The 18,811-nt window shown below is 39.7% G+C and overlaps 1 pseudogene; it reads left to right on the top strand.

The window, feature by feature from the left end:
- Nucleotides 1-13,683: 13,683 nt before the first annotated feature.
- Nucleotides 13,684-14,475, top strand: LOC112670132 (60S ribosomal protein L7a-like; annotated as a pseudogene).
- The last annotated feature ends 4,336 nt before the right edge of the window (nt 14,476-18,811 follow it).

The following is an 18,811-nucleotide window of genomic DNA, read 5'->3' as shown; positions in this document are numbered from 1 at the left end:
CCCAGCAGTGCTACTGTGGGGAATGGGATGATGCAGGCAGAATGAAACTGTCTCCCTTCCCTTTTTGTGCAGTTAGTCTCAGGTTTTTTGTTCCACTGACTTGCTGATGTTTCTTAAGTGGCCCCAGAGCTCTCCCAGAGCTGTTAATGTTCATGGATAATTGTCTAATTATTTATCTTTCGAGCAGGATGGAAGCTGGGGTTTCCTGCATTGCTATTTTGGTGATGCCCTCTCTCACTCTGAATTTTGGCAACCCACAGGTTCAAACCTTGACTTTGATTTTTTACTACTTGAGTCCTTTGTCTGTAGCAAAGATAAGTTCTTTTAGTACTTCCTTAGAAATCAGAGAAACTCCCTGGCTTTCTGATTATGCCTTATTCTGGGAAAATAAAGGCTTTGAACTCGATTTCTTTCTATAAGCTTTTCAGCTCTGAGGCAGCCAGGCTACCCCACTGTCCTTGTATTCTACTTCCTTGAAGACCTGTTGACTACAGACACTCCTAGAATCAATTACTGCTTCGGTTGACATTCTAAGAAGTAAGTGACAACACAGGGATTTGAACTCAGAGCCTGTACATATAATCACTACGTGATGTCACCTATATATGCTTGAACTTTCCCAGCTCCCAAAGCCTCAGCACCTTCTTTCATATCATTCCCTCCCATCCATCCTGAATGTTCTTTGTCTGATTTTTAGCTCTGTTTTTCTGCTGGACACCACCATTCTTCATTGACCACATTAATTACTATCTCCTCCATGAAGTTCCTTTTAATTAACCCCTAAAACATGTTATTGCTCTATTGTTATTCTTCATAACACTTTGTGTCTGTATTATGGGCTTAGTACATTCCTCCTTGTTTTCAATTAATTTTCGCATCCGCCTTATTTTATAATGAGTACCTAAAGATGACAGTCGACACATTTATTTTGTTTGGTTCAGTTATGTTTATGAAGCCCCTGTTTTGTGCCAGGCACTATGCACAATACAAGGATAATAAGACAGGGCTCTGCCCTTGGGGGATGTACAGCCTAGTAAATGTAACTTCATATTCCTTGCAGTACCTATAACAATGCCTTACATGTATTAGTATCCAATGTGGGTTGGTTGAAGTTAATTGAAAATTGACTTACTCAGAAGAAGAAAAATTAAAGAGGATGCAAATGAGAACAGATTGTTTTACAAAACAGCACTAGCCTCTGAGGCAGGAGACATTTACTCCCATGGGGCGAGCTGGGTTTGCAGTGCATGAGAGGGGACCCACCGCCAGCACCAGTGGCCCTTTGGCAAGTGCATCTGCAGCCTGCATACCAATGCCTGGGATGTCACTGTCAGACACAATAATAACCCAGAGGTCTCCTGTGAAATGAATGTGTAACAGAGGCTTTTAGTAGACACACTTGAGTCAGGATTTGCTCAATTAACCTATGTGGGCTGAACACTCATATATTGGAGCATGAAGCCTCCACACCAAGACAAGCAGCAGGGGCTGAAGCCAAGAACATGTCTGGTCATCACACATCCCATGAGACTCAACCTCGCTCTCCAGGGTCACTTCAGGATGCATGATTGCTTTAGACAGACTTTTGAGATAACTGTGAAAGACCCATTCCGTCATATCTGCTGGGGCGGAGGGGGATGGTGGTGGTGCAGGGAGCATGGGTGGCTCAGTCAGTTAAGCCTCTGCCTTCAACCCAGGTTATGATCCCAGAATCCTGGGATGGAGCCCTGATTTGGGCTCCCTGCTCAGCAGGAAATCTGCTTCTCCCTTTCCCTCTGTGTGCTCTCTCTCTCTCAAAAAAAAAAAAAAAAAAAAAAAATCTGCTGGGAAGTCACCAATCTTCGGTATTCAGGTGGGGGGGTGGCTGAGGAGGTCAAAGGATAGAAAATGCTTCTTTGATTCTTCTATTTGGTCTTGTTTTGTATTTTATTTTAAAAGCCTAGACATTATGAGTCCAATTATAACAGACTGAATCTACTGTAATAGAATCTGTCGCACACAAGGAGAATATTGCATTCCCAATTATTTGATGAGAATTATAAGATTTTATTAATGGCTCCTATCTAGCCTAGGATCATTGCAAAACAGATTAGAAACACTCTTGAAATGGTTGGAAATGGAAAAGATAGAATAGCTAAGGGTCAATTTAAGTCCAAATATTCTGCATGTTTGGACCTGAAAAGGAGAAAGAGAAGTGGGGTAGGAAGGAAGATACCATTATTATTACCATTTTGCGAGTGAGAAAATTGGGGCACAGAGGAGCATAAGTAATTGGGGAGGAAGGAAGAGGAAGTAGGGGAGGCCTGATAACTCCTTCTTGTGATCCCTCCTCCCACCGGCAAATTCTCCCACATTCTCAGGATTCCCTGAGGTTTCTGCTTTTCAGAAACTTGACATTAAAGACTACACCTTCTCTCTCTCCTTAATTGGATCCTTCTTCTATTTTTTTTTTAAGATTTTATCCATTTATTCATGAGAAACCACAGAGAGAGGCAGAGACATAGACAGAGAGAGAGGCAGGCTCCCTGCAGGGAGCCCATTTGCAGGACTGGATCCCAGGACCCCGGAACCATGACCTGAGCCAAAGCAGATGCTCAACCATTGAGCCACACAGGTGCACTCTTTCCTGTCTTTAAAACATGCTCCTTCCCTCACATCTGTTTCATGGGATCCTAACTCCATTTCCAGATGATGAGAAGCTTTGGGAAAAACTCTAGAGAGGGAGGAGGGCTGACTGGCACGGAGGAAGAGAGGGTGGGCGAGCAGGTGGTGGAGGGAGCATCCACTGTGTTCTGACAAGATTATTCATGTAATCACACCCTGCAGAGAATGCAGAATTTGGGTACTGCGTTCTTAAAGCACAGTAACCATCACACACAGGAGGCAATGGCGGTGGGGTGCAAAGAACAATCTCAAGCTGCGCCCATCCAGATGCTGCCTCAGGTCATTGCACCTGAAACACTTTGTTGTTGTTTGTGTTTCAAGCAACCAATAATTAGGGACTCCTGATGGAAGAATTATCTGCTAAAAAGAGGGCAGAATGAAATAATTGCTGAACCCTTAATTTTTAAGGCTTATTGATGGTATCTTTAAAAAGAAATTGATAAAAGTAGTACATTCACCCAGTTGATTTCTTGTCACCTTTGAGTATTGCCCTGTGACCTCAGTCTAACAGCATCAGAGCCTTCAGAGGCTGGAGAGTTTGTTCATTTTTCAATCTCACTCAAAATCCTACAGCTGATCCTCAGAAGGTACATGGTGTCTGCTACAGGAAAGCCTGGAGCATCTCCAAACACTTAAGAGCTGGCAGCTTTTTTTCATGAGCAGCTCTCACACACTGTGCCCCCTGCCCCACCCTCCATGATTGATTTCATATTCTCCATTCCCCATGTGCTTGGTCTTGTCTTCAGAGACCTGGGATCTCACAAAATTTTTGTTTCCCTGGAGAGGCTATTCCATAGACATTTAGACCTGAATTCACTATACATATGGACCTCTAGTTCCCTATACATGGCAGTCATTTCTTTAGATTAATTAGATGGAGGAAGAGACATGAGAAATTATCTGTCCCCATTATTCTCAGCTCAGGCCGCTATAACAAAATACCATAGACCAATGGCTTCAACAGAAAACACTTATTTCTCATCATTCTTGAGGCTGGAAAGTCCAAAAATCAAGGTGCTGGTGGATTTGTTGTCTGTGAGAGCCCTCCTTGTGGTTTGCAGATGACCACTTTCTTGCTGTGTCCTCAGATGGTAGGGAGAGAGGACAGCAGTCTCGTGTCTCTTATAATCCCTTCATGAAGGCTCCACCTTCACAAACTAATTACCTCCCAAATATCATTACATTGGGAACTTGGGCTTTGACACATGGATAAGGGTGGGAGCATACATTGGGTCTGCAGCACTCATTATGGACCTAACCACCAGAAGTGCTCATACCTGGTCTGCTTTACATAGTCAGGTCATCTGCTTGCTCCTATGGACATTTAAATCTGAGATCCCAGATCTATTCAATTTTGACTCCTAAAATATCTGATACCATGGATGTTGCATTATCTTTCCTCATGCAAAAATGCAAATCATGAGCACAAACCAGCGGATACCCACCAGCCTCTAACACTAGGAACAACATCCTAAGCATGCATTTTCTGTTTGTTTGTATCCTGCTCCTAGAAAGTGCTATGGGTCGGGGGAATTGCTACTGTTTGGTGAGCGGATGGCTATACTCTCTTTCTTTATGCATTGCTGACATCGTTTCATCTATTTTCTAGCCTCCTAACCATGCTGCAGTATAAGCAATGGAGGCCAAGTTCTTATGCTACAGAGGACTGATGTGAAGCTGGCTGAGCTGGCTTCCCTGTGCAACTCTTCAGCTCCAAAGAAAGCCAGGCTATTTGTGTTTTTTCATTTCCTTTCCTAAACATGAGCTTGTTGCTTGCTGCAGTGTAACAGGCTATGAATTCAAAACAGGATAGAACAGTTCAGTGGGTTACATTTTAGATGCATGCTCAGTGTGGACCAGTGACCCTAGAAGCTCTCAAGCCACAAAATGAGGGAAGGGTATGCATAAAGAAGAAAATAGGTTCCCGTAGAACTTGCAGGTTTCCTTGTGCCTAATAGGGTCAGAAGTTCTAAGAGTAATCATCTTTCTGGGGGCAAATCAACCCTCTTTTCAAGGTAAATGAAAGGGATGCTTGTTACAATATATGCAAATGCAGCGAGCAACAGTTTTAAAGTGAAAAGAATGTGAACATGTTTCTTATTTTCCAAGTCCTAGATTTCTTTTTTTATTCTTGGCAAATGGCACACAACAAATAACCTTCCTTTGTCTGAATTGATTTGTAGCGAAGGTACAATTCCAACTTTAGTGAGACTGCTCTTTTGTTCTGGGGGAAAAGTTTTCCCTTTGTTCCTGTCATTTAGCTCTTCCAATAGTCTTAGTGCCACACCCTCTCCAGTGCGAGAGTGTTTGCCAAAGTCTGAAGAAATAAGGCATCAGCCAGAGAAGATATTTTTGTGTCTTGGCTAACATTGCTTTTTCTTGCCGTGTTTATGAAGCTGGAGAGGGTAACATGACCATCATCTCAAAGTGAGGTAATTATTGAGCACTTATATACATTGTTTACCAGGTGCTTTACACACTTGCTATCTCATTTTATCCTCCAACAATCTAATGAAGACTGTGTGTAACTGTGGGAAGATAAATATTATCCCAAGATCCCTGACCTTAAGTGGCAGACCCAAGACTCATACTCAGACCTCTTTATCCACTCATTCAGTTTTCTTCCTTTCCTACCTTTTTTCCTTCTCCTCTCTCTCTCTCTTTCTTTCATTTCACAAGCAGATCTTGTGAACACGTAACACAAGATGTGCTCTCTTAACACACTTTTAAGTGTACCATACATTAATTGTTGGCTGCAGGTATAATGTTGTACAGCAGATTTCCAGAGCTTATTCATCTTGTTTGTCACTCATATTGTCACATTTAATAAATACTAACTTGAGGTCTAACTCCTTTGTTCCTTACTCTGAGCTATTCTTCCTTTTAAATATTTCTTTAGAGAGTCAAACTACATCAGAATAATGAGTTAGCTCCTACACAACCTGGTGCTACGTGAGAGCTGATGGAGGCGTTGTGGCCAAAAATTATCTACTGGGAAGCAGTCTTAACAAGTCAGGCTAGGAAAATTCTCTTCAGCCCAGACCTTTAGTCTATCTGTTGGGGATGAGAGATCACCTGTAATATTAAAAATCACTCTTCTAGGGATGCCTGGGAGTCTCAGCGGTTGAGTGTCTGCCTTCAGCTCAGGCGTGATCCTGGAGTCCCGGGATCAAGTCCCACATCAGGCTTGTGTCTCTCATGAATAAATAAAATTTAAAAATCTTAAAGAAAAAAAAAATCACTCGGGCAACCCAAGTGGCTCAGCGGTTTAGCGCCGCCACCAGCCCAGGGCCTGATCCTGGGGACCCGGGATTGAGTCCCATGTCGGGTTCCCTGGATGGAGCCTGCTTCTCCCTCTGCCTGTGTCTCTGCCTCTCTCTCTCTCATGAATAAATAAATAAAATCTTTAAAAAAAAATCACTCTTCTACCTCCTACTGGGCAATGCCTGCTTTTCCTATGGAGTCATTTAGTCCATTTTCAGATTATGAAAGGGTAAGCAAGGCCAGCAAAAAGAGACAAGATGTTCATGGATTCCATACTGATGGCTGGTGGATTTTGTTTGGATCTATTTTGGTTTTCTCTAGGTTGTCTTCCTACTTTCATGCAGAGAAATCCAACATAAAATTAAAAGTGAGTGAAAACTTGTGGCTCTTAAGCTAATATAAATCAAAATGACATTTTTTTCACTAATAAGATAGAGCTATATTGGCCTGTAGCCCATTCACTTTCTTTAGCAACAAGAACATTTGGGACACTTAGGGCACAATCAATTTTTTCTTTATTCCTGTGTTGCAATCTTAATACTGTATAGTCATGGATATTTCTTTGTATTTTTAGAGGAATAACTTTTTTTATCTTAAGATCAAATTAAAAATCAGTGTTCTGGAGGTAAGCGAAAGCAGATCATCTTACAGAAGAAGATCTACCTGATAAAATAAGTTGATGCACACTTTAATGTGATAATGACAGTGACACTTCTCCTCCCTAGGTGTGGAAGCAATAATGTGCAAAAGTGTCTGGATCCTTCTTACGTTACAGGGACAATGGAAAAAATGGACAAAAGAATAGTCTTCCATGAGAACACAGTACCATCAGAGAAGGCTCTGAACATTATGTATGCGTGTGCCAAGCAGAAAGAAAGCAGTGTTAATTCCTGTGAGAATTCATTTCTGATTTTCTGGCAAGTCTTAAATGCAGATGTTAAGTCCCACAACCACACCATGTTTCAGACAACATATCAAATGGCACGTCCAATTTGAGAATTAAAAACAAATCCAGGGCAGCCCAGGTGGCTCAGGGATTTAGTGCCGCCTTCAGCCCAGAGTGTGATCCTGGAGACCTAGGATCGAGTCCCATGTCAGGCTCCCTGCATGCAGCCTGCTTCTCCCTCTGCCTCTCTCTCTCTCTGTCTCTGTCTCTCATGAATAAATAAAATCTTAAAAAAAAAAAAAAGCAAATCCACAGTTATTATGACTTTGTTGTGCTTGAAGCAATGTGCAGAAGGTGGAACAGAATCTCTTCGCCGGCAAAGAAGATGATTTCCATTACTTCATGTTTGTATTCCCCACCCTTACCTTGGAAGATGAAAGGGTGGTGAGGATAAAACAAGATGGAGATAGAATAGGAAACTAACAAAGAAGTACATAGTTGTTATAAAACGTTTTGAAAATCAAGAGAAATTTTTTTTAATTGCTAAAAATTCAAAGACAGCTACAATTTCCATGTTGGTTCTTTCCCACCAGTCTCTTTACATTGTTCTTCACATTTTCAAAAGATTTTTATAAAATTACTTTCATCTTTGTGTTTATTTTCAAAACTTACATGTAAATCATGAAGAATTTGTAGAAAACAAAACAACAAAATGAAAACAGTCCATTGTCCAACCACATAGGAGCACTCGCAGTTGACTTCTGGGGGTGCATCAATTTTTCCATACCATATATTGGGTGCTTATGTGCTACACACCACTATTCTAAACACTAGTGTGTACTATCTCATTTAAAGTGTACAGTTTTTACAGTAAGGTACGTCTGGTTCTTTCCATTTTGAACAAAAGAAATTGAGGTTAAAAAAGAACAGACTTGGAAATAAGCAAAGCTGGTGAGATTGTGAAGTCTTTGTCCTTAACTGGCAATATCTGTCCGTGTTACACAGTGCACCCTTCAGCTCTTAAAAAAATCAACCAAATACATATTATTTATCGAGATGGAATTACTTCTGTTACTATTTGTAAATTCTGCTTTAATATAAAAATACACAATGACTATTTTGTGCCATTAAGTATTATTTTACAAATTCATTTTAATGATTGTGGTGTTTCTACTTATTGATATACCATCATTTATTCAGTGATTCCCTATTATTGGATATGTTGGTCAGTTCTAATTATGCTAACAAACAATGCTAGAAAGGGATCTTTGTAATTAAATCATAAGAGTGTTACATTTGTAATTTATAGAGCTGTAATTCATAGATGTGAAATGTCAGCATGAGAAAACATACACAGTTTGTAGAATTTTGGCAATATATTGTAAGTCATTTTCCAAGGAGGCTAAACCAACTTGAATTTGAAATCAGTGATACTGATTCAAATCAGAGTGTCCACTCTTCCACTAAAATGGAGTATTAGCATTAATGTTTTCAATGCACTTCTTGTGTTTATTTTGTAACACAAAATAAATTAGGTTGTTTATTCTTATTTTGTGTTTGTGTCCTCTGCTAATACTTCCATCGGGCTCCTGTGGTTTCAAGAGCTTATTTAATCTGCCAAAAGGGAAGAATCGCAGTGAAGATGGAAGTTACGAGAGAAAAGTGACTAACCCAAGATCCCAGAGCTATAAGTGGCAGAATTGGACTCTAACTCAGACTCTAATTCATTCATTCATTCACTCATTCATTCATTTCATTACCTTCAACAAATACTGATGTTTTCACAACATTATTAATTGAGTTGTTGCAGCATTAATTATATAACTCATCTTTCCCCCACCTCTTTGAACTTCCAGAAAGATTTTGCAATAAATCCTTACATATAGATGTATCTGTTTCTAAAGGTTCTAATCAGGCCCATTAAGCTGCCTGTCTGTTTCTTTCTATGCCAGTACACAGGAGACAATGAATATGTGCCAATATCCTTTCCTTTGGGGCATCATCCTCTCCCATTACATGTGGTCAGTCACATGCTCTGTCCCCAAGTAACACATGAGAGACAAGGTCCTACTTGTGGCAATCACAGCTCCATACAACTCTGATCTCAGAGAATGGCTAAAACTTGGCATGTCACCCAAGCTGGCCTCCTGGCTTTTTCAACTGAGCAAATGAAAAAGATTAGCCCTGGCATTTTTGTACTGTGGGTGCTGGGAGGAAGTGGTATTGAGGCTGCTTGTACTTGCCTACTGAGCCAAGTAGAGGAAGCCCACCTGTAGAGGGAGGGAAAGACAGACACACACAGGGCAGGGCTGAGGTAGAGGAAGCGAGAAACATCAGCAAGGTGGGAGCTGAGTCTGTCTGCATTTGATCATCCTGGTTTCCTCATTATGGGAATCAGTTCATTCCCTTCTGTTTGGATGAACCTGGTTTGAATTTCTGCCTTAGCGAGTTATCTCTAAATGCTTCATAAATGGTAAAGGGACCATAAAAATTTGAGGCAACAAAAACATCTGGGAAGAAGCATCATCACTTCTACTATTAGTCTTCTCAAAATTCTCAGTCCAAATTTCTCTGCCTCTAGAGTGGAGATCCTAACCCTCACTCTACCTATTTTATAGGATTATATATAGATAAATGAATAAATATATATGAAACCTAAAGAGCACCATAAAGATGTAAAGCATTCTTTTAGGCAATGACATATTTATATTTCTTAACTTTGTGGCTCTTATTTGAGCAAAATTACTTCCAAATCTTTTGTCTGTGCTACAGCCTCCTAATAGATTCATCAAGGTTCATACATGTATTTTATAATTAAATTTCTATAAGGTCAACCGTATTCGGAAGTATTAGAAAAAGGACTAAACTGTATTATCTCTTTCTATTCATGTAAAATTAACCACAAGAAGAAAAATGATTGCTTTACTTTTTTTTTCCACTGAAAAATGCCCAGTCCAAGAATTACCAATATAGAAATGCCTCAGCTAAATGGTAATTTCAACTGTCACATCAAACCAGATGACAACAAAGTGTCAGTGTACTCGAAGGCGTCTGGGTGTTCAACGTATTCAAAGACGGCCTTCCTCCCTAAATTAGCTCTTTAGTGCTTCACGCCCCTTAGTTTTTAAGGAACAGCACAGATAATTGGAAATGGTTGTTACATTTTTAATTCTCTACATCTTGGAATAATTAATGTGTATGGGAAGATATTCTCTGAGCTGATTGAAACACAGGCAGGAGAATGATGGGGTTTTTTTGGTCTATCATTTCGTTTTAATGCCACCAGATATGCTGGTTCTGTTTTAGTCTCATGAAAAAGATTTTTGCCTGAGTCATAGCATTTAACATAACAGGAATGCCTATCTTTAAATCTCTCAAATTAATTTTATCCTCCCTGAGGAAAGACAGTGAAAATGGCTGGGATCCAGACTCTCAAGTTCAAGATAAGACTTACAACAGAGTGTCCAACCCAACCCCCTTCCCCACCCCAAGCCTTGCCACCGGCTCTCAATGTTTAACTGTTTGCTCATTTGTTTTCAAACTGAAATTATATATTCTTATATATAATCCCTTTTAAATCTTGAAATTGTATTTCAAGGGAGAAAATAAGGTTTCTATTGTCATGTTTGATGGGAAAAATAAAAAACAAAAACCAATTTCTGCTTCTTTTCATCCCCTCTGTGGTTGGTCATTACGGTGGTGTAATTAGTCAATATCTGTGACTAGCCTGCTTTACTCAGATGGAACAAATCTCTCTCATTTTTTTTTTCTGGAACAACTATTATGTGTCTAGCACCATGTTCTCACTTATTTTATCTCAATCTTGACAGCGACTTTATGAGCTGAGTATTCTTATAGTTATTTGAAGTTTAAAAAGTTGAGGTATAGAAATTTATCCAAATAGCCCCAAGATTACATCATTTGTGCAAAGTCACGCAACAAAGAAGAATCAGAATTTCAGCTCAGGTCTTTCAAATCTATGCTGTTTGCCCTTTTGACTCTATTTCCTCGATCCCTAAAATTCAGAATAATTGAAAGTATCACAGATGACATGTATAACAATGTGGATGAATCTCAAAGACGTTACGTTAAACAAAAAAAATCTAGACACAAAACAATATACGAATCGTGTGTATGAAATCCAAATTCAGGTTTACTCACCTTTACTTCCTGTATATATCTCTTTGTATCTTCTGGATGCATTTTCTTTTGCCAGAATACTTCCTCCAAGAGTAGTTTCAAAGACAGTCTTTGTGTTAATCCTTCTGACACAATAATGTGCTTGAGTATATCTTTATTGCACTTAAACAAAAACTCAACTGGAGGAAAACATTCTATTCATTCTAAACATTCTACATTTATTTTTTCCTTCAACATTTTCAAAATATTAGCCTTGTTCTCATCTAATATCATTGCTGAAAAATCTAGTATCAATTTGACCTGTGTTTCTTTGTGTGAGGAATCTTTGACTTTGATGATCTTAACAAAGTGTGGGCTTTTCTTATCTCTCTGATTGACATTTCCTAAAAACCTATAATCTGTGATCTTCCTTCTTTCTTTATAGGAAATTTTAGGTCATTATTTCTTCAAATATTTTCTCCCCTCCATTGATTGTATTCTCTACTTTTGAAGCTTCTCCCATCCTCCTCCACTCTTAACATTTCTTTTATAGTTTCTTCTTTTATGTCATACTTATTATCTTCCAGGAGAATTCCTTTACATTTTGTTTTTCCAGTTTAGTAGCTTGTTCTTTAGCTATATCCATTCTGAATTGGATCCTTTTTACAGTGTTTCTTATTGCAATGATAACTTGTAATTGCCTCTTCCTCATAACCCTTTGTTCCTACTTCAAATTACCAATATCCTCTTGAAAAGTACTTTTTGTTTATTTTTATAAAAATTGAAATAGAGTCATGTCAATGCAATGTTATGTTAGTTTCAGGGGTACAACATAGTGACTCAGCACTTCTATACATTACTTAACCACTCTAAGTGAGGTTGCCAACTGTCACCATATGATGGTATTTCAATATTATTGACTATATTCCCTATGCTGTACTTTTCATCTCCATGACTTACTCATCTTAGAACTTGAAATTTGTACCTCTTAATCTCCTTCACCCATCCTTCCACCCCTCCCCTCTGGTAACCTTGTTTGTTCTTTGTAGTTGTGTTGGTTGACAATCCTCTTTGGAGCTTCCCTGGTGTAATCTGAAACTGGCTGCCAGTAGGGCAGGGGAGACTGAAGATTACTCCAGGTTGGTAGGTGGCAGTTTCAATACGCAAAAGAAACTTACATAGAATGCTTGTCTGGAGCAGCAGCAAGACAAATGGATCCCCAAACCTCTCCACCAAATCCTAACAGTAAAGAGGCCTTCACTGAGTTTAGTTATGTAATTGGTGCAAGTGTGCTCCACTCCACCTCACTAGCTCAAGCCCATGTCCTAGAAGCAGCCTCTGGGAGCAGGAAAGTACAACTCACATTCCAAGGACAAGGGAGGGGTGAGAAGGGTGAGGAGCCTCCGAGTGCCCAAGGGTCCATCTCACAGGTCAAGTGTCTGTCATGTCTTTTTGATGACCTCCGTCAACAATTTATGAGTCTGTTTCTTTATTTCTTCATTTACTTTGGTTCTTTAGATTCTTCATAGAAGTGAAATCAATTCATTGTGCTTTGCCCCACATTGATTCTGCAGCTAAATTTTGGATGCTCATCATATTTCTCTGTGATCTCATGTTACCAGAGGCTTGTCACTTCCCTTGGGAGGTCACCAGGACTTGTTGCAACCTGTTGTCCTGTACCTCCTGGGCTCTGGCTCCACTTAGACTCTACCCGTCCCTGGCTCCAGCACCAGGTTGTCACTCAGATTTTCTTCCTGCGTGTGGTGACTTGGGCTGAGTGGCTTGGGCTAACCTGCAGAGAGAAGAAAGAACAGTTAAGAGATCTTCTAGCCACCGACTTGCTGTGGCTTCCGGTCCTCCTGCAGTCGGGCATTCAGTTCCCACGCACGCCAACCCACTTGAGATGTCCCAGGGGGTTTGTGACAGTCTTTCAGTTAATTAGTCGGGTCCATCAATTTCATTTTCACTCTGGAGCATTTCCAGATTGGGTTCTGGGAGTGAGCCACTAAGCATATTTGCTTGCAATTTTGCAAATATCACTTTGTGTACTGCATTTGAATGTGACAAATTTTAAAGCTAAATTACAACCACCAGCCCATTTCTTTTTTTTTTTTTTTTTTCTTTTCTGGGAGGTCTCCGGGGTCCTAGGGTTGGTGTCACTCCCATGTGTGTTTTGTACCTTTGCTTCCTATGAACACTTCTACAAGCATTACTTAGTATCATTTTGTGTTTTTATTTTTTACAGTGTCATACGGTAATTAAAAAATAAATTTAACTTTTTATATATTGTTATTAAATTCAACTCATTTCCAAAAATAAAAACAAACAAGGCATTTAAAAAAAATTTTTTTAGATTATATTTATTTATCCGAGAGAGAGAGACAGAGAATATGGAGACAGGGAGGAGGGCAGGGGGAGAGGGGAGGGGCAGAGGGAGAAGCAGACTCCCTGCTGAGCAGGGAGCCCAACTTGGGGGGTGGGAGTGGATCCTGGGGCCCCAGATCATGACCTGAGCTGAAGGCAGAAACTTAACTGACGGCCACTCAGGCGCCCCAAGGCATTTTTAAACCAAAGAAAACGCTCTATAAAAGAAAAATCATGAAATCACAACAACAACAAAAAAGGAAACGGCAGGCACACTAGGGTAAAGGGTGAGAATAGTTGCTATGTTTGAGAGTTAGGCAGTGCTCTGACTCAAAGATCATGGAATCTTTTTATTTTTGGCTCTCGCTCTCTTTTAGCCATCCAAGATGCTGAAAGGAAAGAAGGTGAAGGAGAAGGAGGTAGCCCCAGCCCCTGCTGTCATGAAGTAGGCCAAGAGGGTGATCAGTCCTTTGCTTGAGAAAATGCCCAAGAAATTTGACATCGAGCAGGTCATTGAGCTCAAAAAGGACTTCATCCTCCATCAAATGGCCCAGCTACATTGGGCTGCAATGGCACAGGGCTGTTTTGCATAAACATCTAAAAGTATCTTCATGATTAATCAGTTCATTCAGGTCTTGGGCCGCCAAGCAGCTTCTCGAAGGCTGAAGCTGGCCCACAGATACAGACCAGAGACAAAGCAAGAGAAGAAGCAGAGGCTGTTGGCCCCAGGCTGAAAAGAAAGCTGTGGGCAAAGGGGACATCCCCACTAAGAGGTCACCTGTCCTTCAAGTGGCAGTTAATACTATTACCACCTTAATGGAAAACTGGAAGGCTCAACTGGTAGTGACTGCACATGATGTGGATCCCACTGAGCTGGCTGTCCTCCTGCCTGCTCTATGTCATGAGATGGGGGTTCCCTACCACATTATCAAGGGGAAGGCCAGACTGGGGTGTCTGGTCCACAGGAAAACCTGTACCACTGTCATCTTCACATAGGTTAACTCAGAAGACAAAGGAGCTGAAGTGAAGCTGGTGGAAGCTGTCAGAAACAATAACAATGACAGATTCGATGAGACCTGCCATCCCTGGAAGGCAGCATCCTGGATCTAAAGTCCATAGTTGGCATAGTCAAACTGGAAGAGGCAAAATCTAAACAACTGGTCACCAAACTGGGCTAAGTGTTCACTGTTGAGTTTTCTGTAACTAAAAGTAATAAAAAGTTCTCTTTCCCAAAAAAATCTTTTGATTTTTGAAAAAAGATCAGAGTCTTTGAGAGAATCACATTTTGATCCACCAAAGGTCACTTGGCATGTTATCTACTTAAAAGCAAAGTAAATCAATTGACCTTCCATTGATCGTAGTAGTCATAAGGAGTACCCAAGCTGTGTGGCCCAGAGCCTTTTAAGGCTTGAAATAGGAGCCGGGAGCAAAAGAAAACGAAAAATATCCTGAAGCTGATCTAATGCACTTTGTTTTGAGAATTAGCTTAAGGCCCCCTGTGTCTTTTTAGTAATACATTTGCAGAATAACTTGGTTGTCCACACAACCATGAAATGATTTTAAAATTTGTAGCTGTGATTTTAAGTAGGAAGAGGAATTGCTTTCTTGTTTATTGGGCAAAGTAACTGGCATTGAGGCGACTAGAATGTTTAAGTGACTTAATGAGACGATTGCTAATATTTCAGGTTTCCATTGGAAGCTTGCAATTGTTCCTATTGGCTTAAAGAGGGAAATTGTCTGGTGTGGAACACAGCATAAATAATATTATTCTACAAGGAAACATTGCTTTTTAAATCTATGGCTAGGCTTTTTACAAATCACTTAGAGAATTATGTATCTATTGTGGGAAAGATACTTTTTCAAGGCCCTTTATTTTGCCATATAGCAAAATGAACTCAAAGAAAATTCAACTTCAGATACAGTTCAGGACATTTTAAATTATTAAATTCATTTTTCAGTTTTTGAGAAGAGCTTGTCTATAAGCTCATGTTAGGGATAAAATGAGAGTGGGCAGCTTTCTTGGTGAATCACACAACAGATTCTCCACCACCTACTTCACTTTATATATGTGTGTATGTGTGTGTGTGTGTGTGTGTGTGTGGACCACCTACTATGCGCTAGGCACTGTGTTAGCAGTGACTGAGTTCCAAATTGAGTCAGGCCTGCTAAGTCCTCAAGGCTCCAGGCTTGGGCTCTGTCCCGGGGAAATAAAAATCCTACTGGGTTGGTGTAAAACTCTGACCAAAGTCCTCATCTCCATGCCTTTGATACTTATTACCTTGATCTGCCTTCAGCAAGAACCTTGTTGAGCTGATCTAGCAATAGTTCCTCAGCTCTGATATTTCCTCTTAAATGATGCTCTTCATCCACTACCCCCCTTCCTGCTGTTTGGCTGTAAATCCCCACCTGCACTCATGTTCAGAGTTGAGTTTGATGTCTCCTCTACTATAAAACCCCATTGTACTAGCACCCCTGAAAAAGGTCAGCTTTACCATCTTTAACAAATATCATAAATACAATTTTTAAATTTTTTTTGTTTAAAATATTTTATTTATTTATTTGAGAAAGAGAAAAAAAATTGAGTGTAGAGAGAGAGAGCGTGAGCAGAGGGGAATGGCAGGTAGAGGGAGAAGCTGACTCCCCACTGAGCAGGGAGCCCAATGCAAGGCTCGATCCCCCAATACTGGTATCAGTACCTCAGCCAAAGGCAGATGCTTAGTCTATAAGGCACCCAGACACTCCTACAATTATTATTATTTTTTAAAACAGGAGCTGAGAACACATGGTAAAAGGAAAGAATGAATCCTTGCACTCATGGGGTTTATAATCTAAATAATAAATAAACGATCACATAATAAATCAATGACCTAAGTGCCATAAAATAAAAGTTCTGGGTGGAGAAACACCATATAGGGGAGACACCTAACTTAGTGGAGTATGAGGATGGGCGTTCCTGAGGAAGAGCCACACCTCTGGAGATACACAGGTACATAGGAGTCACTGAGGAGAGAAGGGCACGCATGGGAAGGTGTGCTGCAGGTAGAGGATACAGAGAATGCAGTCTTAGGTGGGAAGTGACTCGGTATGTTTGAGAGCTAAAAAGGCAAAATTGCTGGGGCTTAGGAAACAGGGAGACAAGTGAAGCATATTAAGTTCTAGAAGGAGGTGAGGGGGAAAAAATCACACACCCTTGTTGGTCATATGAAGTATTTTGGATTTTCTCCTAAGTTCTCCAGAAGAGTGATATGATCAGATTTGCTTTTGAGAAAGATCATCTCACCTCTCAGTATAGAAAGAATCAGGCAGGACAGCTGGAGGCCAAATGAGTCACTTGGCTAGAAGGGCAATTACCAGAGGACCAAGGCTCACAGCAGGGGAGAGTGAGATAAGTGGGTAGATTCAAATTTTAATTAGGGTGCAGGTATCTCACCTCTTTGATTGGGCTTATTCCTATGTATCTTATGGTTTTTGATGCAACTGTAAATGGGATTGATTTCTTAATTTCTCTTTCTGGTGTTTCGTTATTGCTGTATAGAAATGCAACTGATTCCTATACATTGATTTTGTATCCTAGGACTTACACTTATCCTACACTGCATTTGTGTATCAGTTCTAGCAGTTTTTTGGTAGAGTTTTTAGGGTTCTCTATATAGAGTATCATGTGGTCTGCAAATAGTGAGACATTTACTTCTTCCTTGACAATTTGGATGCCTTTTATTTCTTTTTGTTGTCTGTGCTGAGGCTAGGATTTTCAGTATCATTTTGAATAAAAGTGGTGAGAGTGGGCATCCTTGTCTTGTTCCTGCCCATAAAGGAAAGTTTCTGTTTTTCCTCATTGAGGATAATATTACCTGTGGGTTTTTCATACATGACATTTATTATACTGAAATATGTTTACTCTAAATCTACTTTGTTGAGGATTTTATATCATGAATGGATATTGTACTTTGTCAAATGATTTTTATCCTTTCTTTTATTAATGTGGTATATCACATTGATTTGCTAATATTGAACCACCCTTGCAACCCAGGAATAAATCCCACTTGACCCTGGTGAATGATCATTTTAATGTATTGTTGGATTCAGTTTGCTAGTATTTTATTGAGAATTTTTGCATTCATGTTCATCAGGGATATTGGCTTGTAGTTCTCTTTTATAGTGGAGTCTTTATTGGGTTTGGTATCACGGTAATGCTGGCCTCACAGAATGAGTTTGGAAGTTTTCCTTACTTTGCTATTTTTTGGACTAGTTTAAGACCATAAAAAAATCTTAGAGGAGAACATAGGCAGTAACCTCTTTGACATCAGCTGTAGCAACTTCTTCCTAGATATGTCTCCTGAAGCAAGGGAAACAAAATCAAAAATGAACTATTGTGACTTCATCAAAATAAAAAGCTTCTGCACAGCAAAGGAAACTAACAACAAAACTAAAAGGCAACCCACAGAATGGGAGAAGATATTTGGAAATGACATATCTGGTAGGGTTAGTATCCAAAATATATAAGGAATTTATAGAACTCAACACCCCAAAAAATGAATAATCCAATTTAAAAATGGGCAGAAGACATGAATAGACATTTTTTCCAAAGACATACAGAAGGCCAAGAGACACATGAAAAAATGATCAACATCACTGCTCATAAGGGAAATACAAATCAAAACTACAATGAGGTATCACCTCACACCTGTCTAAATGGCCAAAATTAACAACACAGGAAACAACAGACATTGGAAAGGATATAGAAAAAGGAGAACCCTCTAGCACTGTTGGTGGGAATGCAAACTGGTACAGCCACTGTGGAAAACAGTATGAATGTTCCTTAAAAAGTTAAAAATAGAAGTATCCTAGGATTTAGCAATTGCACTACTGAATATTTACCCAAAGAAAACAAAAATACTAATTCAAAGGGATATATGCACCTTAATGTTAATAGTTGCATTATCTACAATAGCCAAATTATGGAAGCAGACTAAGTGTTCACTAATAAATGAATGGATAAAGATATATATATATATAAAGAGAGAGAGAGAGAGCATACACACACACACACACACACACACACACACACACACAATGGAGTATTACTCAGCCATACAAAAGAATGAAATTTTGGCACTTGCAACATGGATGGAGATAGAGAGGATTATGCTAAATGAAGTTAAGTTAGTTAGAGAAAGACAAATACCATATGATTTCACTCAAATGTGGAATTTAAGAAACAAAAAAAGCAAAGGGGAAAAAAGAGGTAGGCAAATCAAGAAACAGACTCTTAACTATAGAGAACAAACTGATGGTCATCACAGGGGAGGAGATGGGGGGATGGTTGAAATAGGTGATAAGGACCTAGGAGGGCATTTGTCATGAGCACCAGGTGTTGTATGGAAGTGTTGAATCACTATGTGATACCCCTGAAACTAATATTACACTGTATGTTAACTAACTGGAATGTAAATAAAAACTTTAAAAAAATTTGTGATTGGGGGTGCTGCACATAGTTGTACTGCCCAGAGTCTA

The sequence above is a fragment of the Canis lupus genome, chromosome 25 (assembly GCF_003254725.2).
Source record: "Canis lupus dingo isolate Sandy chromosome 25, ASM325472v2, whole genome shotgun sequence".
Taxonomy (NCBI): Eukaryota; Metazoa; Chordata; class Mammalia; order Carnivora; family Canidae; genus Canis; species Canis lupus.
This window is presented reverse-complemented; position numbering and strand designations above follow the sequence as displayed.